Source organism: Schistocerca americana, chromosome 1 (assembly GCF_021461395.2).
Source record: "Schistocerca americana isolate TAMUIC-IGC-003095 chromosome 1, iqSchAmer2.1, whole genome shotgun sequence".
Taxonomy (NCBI): Eukaryota; Metazoa; Arthropoda; class Insecta; order Orthoptera; family Acrididae; genus Schistocerca; species Schistocerca americana.
Window position 1 is genome coordinate 732,801,512 of NC_060119.1, and position 7,594 is coordinate 732,809,105.

Sequence of the window (7,594 nt, forward strand, 5' to 3'; positions counted from 1 at the left end):
GGCAGAGGGTATGGTTTAATGATGTCAGCCTCCTGGATGAAATTTTCGAGAGGTAAATTAATTCCTCATTCCGATCTTCTGATGGGGTCTAATCAGGAGGACGTCGTGTTGGAATGTGAATTGGTAGATTCTGTAATCGAGAAGATAGTTTGGTGAATTTACAACGACACGTGGACAGCTTGAATATAGTGGGAATTAGTAATTAGTGAAGTGCAGTGGCAGGAAAGGACAGGGCTTCCCGTTAGCTGAGTAGAGATTTATCAACACAGAATCAAATATAAGCATATATTGCAGGAGTATATCTAATAATGAATAAGAAGGCAGGAATGCTGGTAAGCTACTATGAACAACATTGTCATTCAGCACTGTAGTTCAAGTTTATATGTCCACTAGTTGCGCAGATGATTGTAAGAGATTGAAAGAATCTGCAGGTCAGCAACTGGAAGCAGTTAATTCCATAAATTATCTGGAAGTACGCATTAGGAGTGATTTACAATGGAATGATCATATAAAGTTGATCTTCGGTAAAGCAGATGCCAGACTGAGATTCATTGGAAGAATCCTAAGGAAATGCAATCCGAAAACAAAAGGAAGTAGGTTACAGTACGCTTGTTTGCCCACTGCTTGAATACTGCTCAGCAGTGTGGGATCCGTACCAGATAGGGTTGATAGAGAAGATCCAACGGAGAGCAGCGCGCTTCGTTACAGGATCATTTAGTAATCGCGAAAGCGTTACGGAGATGATAGATAAACTCCAGTGGAAGACTCTGCAGGAGAGACGCTCAGTAGCTCGGTACGGGCTTTTGTCGAGAACATACCTTCACCGAGGAGTCAAGCAGTCTATTGCTCCCTCCTACGTCTCGCGAAGAGACCATGAGGATAAAATCAGAGAGATTAGACCCCACACAGAGGCATACCGACAATCCTTTCTACGAACAATACGAGACTGGAATAGAGGGGAGAACCGATAAAGGTACTCAAGGTACCCTCCGCCACACACCGTGAGGTGGCTTGCGGAGTATGGATGTAGATGTAGAATGTATGATGAGATAAAGGGGAGACAGTTACGGGAGGCGAAAATTTAATCGATAGTAGGAAATGGAAGGGCAGGAAGAGTAGTGGGCGACTTGGACCGTAGGACAGGAATCACAGGGGAGAACGACTAGTAAAATACTGCGAAGTGCACTTGAATTAAGAATCACTTCAGATAGAATACATAATGGTAAGTCAGAGATCCCGAAATTAGATTTTAAACTGCAAATCAGCTGCAAAACATTTTCAAAGGTTTGCGTGCGCTGTAACCACAATTTGTTGGTCGTGAGATGCAAGTTTTAACTGGAGGTGCTGCATAAATGTAGGAAAATAGGGAGACACGACCTGAGTACACTGAAAGAAGCAGAGTTGGTTGTGAGCTTCAGTGGGATCATTAGCCAACGATTGACAAAAAACAAAGGGAGAGCGCAGAAGAAGACGGAACACACCAGAAGGCGGAACACTACAACGATGCAAAATAACAGTGTCCAATAGAAAGTCTTGCATAACGTATGAGTTATTGGATTTAACCGATGAAAGGAGAAAATCCTGAAATGCAGCAAATGAAGCAGGCGAAATGGAATACAGACATTTAAAAAATACAATTTACAGAAAGCTCAGTATTGCAAAGCAGGAATGGCTGGAGGAGAAATGAAAAGCTGTATAAGCTTGCATGGCTATGGGAATGATAAATACCACCAACAAAGAAACCTTTGTAAAAAGAGACAAGCATCAGAAAGAACAGAAAACCAATAGCTACTAAGCAAAGAAGGGAAGCACACTCCGCTGCAGAGCGAAAATTCACTCTACACTGAAGAGCCACAGAAACTGTTACACCTGCCTAATATTGTGTATGACTCCGGCGAGCACACATAAGTGCCGCAACACGACGTGGCATGGGCTCGGCTAATGTCTGAAATAGTGATATAGGGAACTGACACCATGAATCCTGCAGGCTGTCCATAAGTGGGTGAGAGTACGAGAGAGTGGAGATCTCTTCTGAACACTACGTTGCAAGGCATCCCGGATATGTTCAGTACTGTTCATGTCTGGGGAGTTTGGTGGCCAGCGGAAGTTTTTAAGCTATCAGGGGCCCTATATCACTCCAACTGCACACGCCCCACACCACTACAGAGCCTCCACCAGCTTGAACAGTCCCTTGCTGACATGCACGGTCCATGAATTCATGAGGTTGTCTCCATACCCGCACACGTCCATCCGCTCGATACAATTTGAAACGAGACTCGTCACACCAGGCAACATGTTTCCAGTCAACAGTCCATTGTCGGTATTGACGGGCCCAGGCGAGGCATAAAGCTTTGTGTCGTGCAGTCATCAGTTGAACACGAGTCAGCCGTCCGCTCCGAAAGCCGATATCGATTATGTTTCGTTGAATGGTTCACACGACGACACTTGTTGGCGTGTCCAGTTGGAGTGATGTTGGACCCCTGATACGTCTACATACGACTCGGACAGGTGACACGTATGTAAGAATGCTGCCTGATCAACTGCATCCATTCATCTCCATTGTGAATTCCGACGGACGTGGGCAACTTCAGCTGGACAATGCGACACCCTACACGTGCAGGATTGCTACAGAGTGGCTCCATGAACACTCTTCTGAGTTTAAACATTTCCGTTGGCCACCGAACTCCCCAGACATGAACATTAATGAGCATATCTGGGGTTCCTTGCAACGTGCTGTTCAGAAGAGATCTCCGCCCTCTCGTACTCTTACGGACTTGTGGACAGCTCTGCAGGATTCATGGTGTCAGTTACTTCCAGCACTACTTCAGACATTAGTCGTGTCGATGCCACGTCGTGTTGTGGCACTTCTGCGTGTTCGAGGAGGCCCTACACGATATTAGGTAGGTGTGCCAGTTTCTTTAGCTTTTCATTGCGTATGTCTCTTAATGCGCAGACTTTCAGAGCCATATATTCTGGGAGAAGTAATGCGTGAAATTTTCTCTCTGTTGACGAATCCAGTTCTCAGAACAGTAACTGTTAGTTTTAATGCCGGTAAAATTACAAGTAATGTTCCTATTACTATGCATTAAATAGACGAAGGCCGAGAACTGAACCAGGATAAACTGCTTTATGACAGCTTCGCATGATTTTCATTTTAATTTTTTAATTACCTCCTGTGCAACCGTTTTGCATGTTTTGATTTGGAACTTTTACTTATTGTTTTTATCTTTTATTTTTCTTCTTTCTCATCTCTAAAGAGTTCTGGTTGCGTATAGAGTTCTGCGACCTACTCACGGCCTTACCGATGCTTCACATTAACTCTTTAGTGAACGATAGTAAAATGAATAATAAAATAATTGTATCAATGGTTTTTCTCTTTCCTTAGTTTGACAAACATTTCCTTTTATGAGCTTTTATTTTTCCTTTTTTACGGCTGTATTGAAAGCAACAAAAATGATTCTCTCCAGTTTCAGTCAAAAGTAAGATTTCATACTCTGTAACTGGCACATTTAATTTTAATGCTTTTAATTCTAACTCTAGTAATATTATAAGTATCACCCCTGCTGCAGCATGTTTAGTAGAATACAGATCGGAAAATAAAAATCAATGCGATGGCCGGGAATCGAACCCGGATCAACTGCTTGGAAGGCAACTATGCTGACCATTACACCACCATCGCCCGTTGTGCTGTGTTGCCATGATTTCTCTTTATTTTGAAGAGAACAGTGCATATTTCTATGAGCAATGTTAGTACCTATATTCCATTTTCGAAAGTATCAATGTACGTTTTTATCATAATACTAACATTGATACTAAGTATTACAATATGCAATCAGTGTTTGATTCGTGATCAGTTTAACTGGTGTCGCGACTTACTTTTAAATTAAGTTCGTGCGTTCTTAACGAAATTTGGGTCTAGTGTAGCAGGGAATACAACCCGTCGGCTTTGGACAATGACGTCACAAGTCGCCAGAGAGCAGTTTACCATTTTCGCTTTTGCTGTTATGTTTCAGTTTCGTTTTTTTACTGATTGCTTAATAAAGTGGATCTGTTTATTCTATCTCGTGAGATTTTTTTTTAAAAAAGCCAAAAAACACGTATCAGCTACTGAAGGGAGCTACAACACTAATAAGAATCGCTACTCGTTTGGCGACTTGTGACGTCATTGTCCAAAGCCGACGGGTTGTATCCCCTGCTACACTATAGTTCAATTCTTTTATCTTGGCGGCTCGCGCATGCCCGCACAGACGCGGGAGATTGCTGCGTTGCCAGTTGCACACGACGCACGCGCCAATAGAAGCAGCGCCATAGTTTAGCATAGTTCGCAAGCTTACCTGTAGGGGGGAGCGCGCAGTTCATGAAGTAAAGCTACCACGGCCGCATTAACCCTTTCGCTGCTACAAAGACGTGCTCCCTGCATTCCGCGCTGTGCGCTATTGTCACTGCACTGCTCGCCTGTGCAGACACATCGTGTTCCGACTGCTTTGACACTCTTATCAATCGATTCCACAAAAACAATTTGGCCCAAAAATTAGATTTTTACACATCTTCTTGACTGATACCTTCCCCCCATAAATGACGTAATTTTGTTTCGATGTTCAACGCAGTTATTATGCAGCATTAAATATAGTAAACCATTGCACGAAATTTTGAAGAAGTCCATAGAGTATACAGTAAATTTTGTATGAAATTTAGGTATCTTGTCCACATTTCACCCTCAACATTGTGGCAACTAAAATCGACCATACGGAAAGTATACGCTATGGACTTCTTACCTCTGCAAACTCTTCAAAATTTCGTGCAATGGTTTACTATATTTAATGCTGCATGATAACTGCGTTGAACAGCGAAACAAAATTAAGTCATTTATGGGGGGAAGGTATCAGTCAAGAAGATGTGTAAAAATCTAATTTTTGGGCCAAATAGTTTTTGTGGAATCGAATGATAAGAGCGTCAAAGCAATCGGAACACCATGTGTCTGCACAGGCGAGCAGTGCAGTGACAAAATCGCGCACAGCGCGGAATGCGACGGGCACGTGTCTGCAGCAGCGAAAGGGTTAATAAAGAGACAAAGCACTAGAAATTTCAAAAAATTGCATTCAAACGAATATAATTCGTGAAGTAAGGCACTTCGATATTGTTTTTAAATATTGAAAATATTAAACACTGCACAAGGTTTTAACTTCTAACCTTTCTGTTAGCAGCCCAACACCTTAACCGTTACGCTAACGCACGTCGGCTGAATACATTACGCTTTGAGTGAGTACATACCGCAATGAGGACTATAATACGTCACGCAAAATATTGACAAACACTGTTGGTATGACTACGAATTACTCACGCTTCGGCGAAGTACAATAGGAAATAAACAATTACCGCTGTTCTTTATTGTGAAAAAGCAGTTCGTGAGAGTGATACAAACACCTTTCCTTACTATCGCCTGAATTAGGAGTCTTATTGCTTGTTTGGTTTAATTAATTAATAGAATATGAAGCAGTTGGTATAAAGAATGCTTTTTCCAAACTTTCTATAAAAGAATGTCTGCTATCAAGACATTGCTTTTGTTCTATTACTTTATTTATGACTGAACGTTTCTAATACTGAAGACACTCGTCCATGCTCTGCACTGCAGTCGAGATGTGGCAACGTTGTTCTCTGTTCATTGGCTGACTGTTTTGTGACGTCAGATGCGCAGAACGAACCTAAACTCGGCCGCCAACATAAATGACGCGCACTTTAGTCCCCAAAATTTAAATGTTTATGTCTTCATGAGAAACGCTCACTGATTAGCTCCGAATGCGTTCTTATAGATCTCGTCTGGAGACTATTATGCTGTCTGTAAATATTTCACGAAGATACGTTAACGGTTTTTACAAAATTGTTGGGACTTTACACTAGCAAGTTTCACTGTCCAGATAGAGACAATGCTTATTATTAACGAGTTTTTCAACAGCTTGACTTAAGAGTAACTGAATGTATAACAAATCTACAAACATTGGGGCGAAACTATATTCTAGTTTTGCACAAATCATACACTCAGACATAAACGGTTCAGTTCAATGCAATTTCATTAGAATTATTTCCTGGTTGCTCTTTGACGTAAATAGATTCCACGAACACAGTGGATTTCCACGCAGTAGAAATACACCTAATCTAGTAAGTACATCTGTATTTACAAAAAAATGGTTCAAATGGCTCTGAGCACTATGCGACTTAACTTCTGAGGTCATCAGTCGCCTAGAACTTAGAACTAATTAAACCTAACTAACCTAAAGACATCACACACATCCATGCCCGAGGCAGGATTCGAACCTGCGACCGTAGCGGTCGCTCGGCTCCAGACTGCAGCGCCTAGAACCGCATGGCCACTCCGGCCGGCCTCTGTATTTACATCCATACACTACCAACAATTTACAACTGAAACTTCCATTAGGCTTATGGTTGCTATATGCAATATTCATCAGTACCCATATTTCAGCAGTCATATTCGAACTCTTCTTGACCAAAAGAATAACTTTCAATTTCAGTCACATGATTGAATTATCTTCATAACACAGTTTTATATCTTGGGATATAACGAAAATCACGTCGTCACGAGGTGGTATTTACTTCTTCGTGTCTGTGACTCCCTTCGGTTACCGACACATGTTTGTAATGAAGATAAAGATGGATCAGAAGAAAGAAAACTTCTCATCCTCACAGCGTGTCCCAGGAGCTACAGTCAGTATTCAGCGACGTGACGAACGATCAATGGAAGCAAAAGGGTCTGTCAAAAATGGAGTCTAAAATAAATAGCTTAGGAGCTATGAGGACTTACAGTTCTCCGCTACTATAAAACACATCCCTTCTACTGAAGAAGTGCTTATAGGTCTTAAGATACGCATTTTAGAGCCCATGTTTACAAGGCCAATTTTTCTTCTTTTCGTCCATACCAGACTCTTAAAATATGTATTTTAGAGCCCACGCTTCCTTTTTTGCTTCGAATGATCTTTCCTGGCATATCCTTGAATACTGACCATTCCTCCCGGGACGCTCTGTACATCTTATACGGCAGCCTATTGTCTACTTATCGCTAAAACTGATTATTACACAATCCAACGTGTAAAGGAAAGGTTTGTAGTCTGAACGATGGAGAAAAATCATTTTTCACTTATCTGTTTTATTCATTTTACTACTGATCTATCTAATCAATTTGATGCAACAGAGGGTCGCTTACTGTAAAGGTTTACTGTAAATTATCATTAAGGCAGCGAATAAAAAGGAAAGTGAAAAACAACAAGGAAGGGATGGTTTCAAAACATAACCCCCCAGCTGTTAAGAAGAACACTAAAAATGAAATAAAATGGTCTTACTATGGTCAGCATAGTCATAGAGTAGCCTCAACACCCAGCCTTCTCCGTTATTTTTATTTTCCAAGCTACATTATATTAAATGTACTGTTAATAGAAGGGTAAACTGAATTCTTACCTGTATTAAAACTAACATACAGCTTAAATGTCTCAATTACTGTTCTGAGAGACGATTAGGCCACAGAGCAAAACTGCAAGCATCTCTTCTGCCAGGATACGTGGACCTGAAAGATTTTGATTATTAA

The 7,594-nt window shown here is 41.3% G+C and overlaps 1 non-coding gene across 1 annotated transcript; it reads right to left on the bottom strand.

Annotated features, from left to right (window-relative positions):
- Positions 1–3,607: 3,607 nt before the first annotated feature.
- Positions 3,608–3,679, bottom strand: Trnag-ucc. Its single transcript has one exon. It is a non-coding gene; the product is annotated as a tRNA-Gly (tRNA).
- Between the last annotated feature and the right edge of the window lie 3,915 nt (positions 3,680–7,594).